This window comes from Nematolebias whitei, chromosome 4, assembly GCF_014905685.2.
Source record: "Nematolebias whitei isolate Nwh7 chromosome 4, NemWhi1, whole genome shotgun sequence".
NCBI classification, from domain to species: Eukaryota; Metazoa; Chordata; class Actinopteri; order Cyprinodontiformes; family Rivulidae; genus Nematolebias; species Nematolebias whitei.
Window position 1 is genome coordinate 46302429 of NC_056501.1, and position 1152 is coordinate 46303580.

At 36.5% G+C, this 1152-nt stretch overlaps 1 long non-coding RNA gene across 1 annotated transcript in view; it reads right to left on the reverse strand.

The window, feature by feature from the left end:
• Window positions 1-392: 392 nt before the first annotated feature.
• The window catches only part of LOC119408581, a 1310-nt gene continuing 550 nt past the window's right edge, over window positions 393-1152 (reverse strand). The window contains exons 2-3 of the long non-coding RNA XR_005186745.1: window positions 952-998; window positions 393-830 (exon numbers count right to left, since the gene is read on the reverse strand). This is a non-coding gene — a long non-coding RNA (uncharacterized LOC119408581). The remainder of the gene's footprint in view (window positions 831-951; window positions 999-1152) is intronic.

The following is a 1152-nucleotide window of genomic DNA, read 5'->3' on the forward strand; positions in this document are numbered from 1 at the left end:
TTTATTTAATTTACTGAGGACAACTTACTTTGGCAATGAAGATAGGGCAAATTTAAACAAGTTTTATTTTGTTATTTTCAGCGAGGATAAATTTTATTCAGGATATTCAAGGTTGCACCTCAAACATTTTCTATCATAAGGAGACGTGCAGGTATCAACAGACAGCTCCAGCGTCCTACAATTATAGAAACTAAACTGAGAAATTTAAGAAATTGATGTTTACTGCAAAGAGGTCTTTGGAGTTTTTTTATTTTATTTATTTTTTTAACTGAGGTAGAAAGGTAAGTACCGTATGTAGGTTCCTGAACCAGAACATTACAAGTGTTTCTTAATAAAACGTTAGTGTTTTAAACATTCATACTCACGGCAGAAAAACTTTGAGATCAGGTAGTGTAACAGAGCGCTGGGACCCTTAAAAACTGCTCAGTCTGAAAGATAATACTGTGGCGGCTGGGCTCGGTGCGGAGTATCAGCACATCTAAGAGGAGTGTTTTTAAAGCAGTAAACTGTAACATTAAGAATAAAGTGTTGACTAAAAGTTTCAGTTCAGTCAAAAAGTGTCAACAGACAAGGATTCACTGAAAAGTTTCTAACAATGCTAAAATACCAACCAGACATCTCTAACATGACTGGAGTCACCTGGAACCATTATCCATGTGGGATTTCACAGTAATGGGTTGTTTGGGCCACTGCTAACAGGGTCGAGTGAGCTCGTGCCTTTGGAGCGTAACTGAGCGACTCTCTTTGTATTTAAGGATAAAAGGATGAAGGAAAGTGTTGGAGAAAGGCACATCTACTGGAGGACAGTAAGACGTCATTCTGGAGGTTTACTGTGGGAGATAAAAACAAAAACATCATTAGTGAATTTATTGTTGCAACACATTGCAATAGTCCTTTGTTTTATTCTAGCTTTTTAAACCCAAGGTGCAGGAATATGAATAAGCTTAGTACCTTTATCGATTCTACTGCATTTGCATCCTAAGACGACTTCGTCCAACCTGAGCAAAGTTTAAAAAGCTGTTTTAGTTTTGTGCAGTTCTTTCTACATTAGTAAGAACAAAAGCAAGAATTAACTCTTCACTGAGCTTTTTAAGTCTCTTGAAACAGAACTGCAAGAAACATTTTCTATGTCTTCTACATCTTTAATCACTT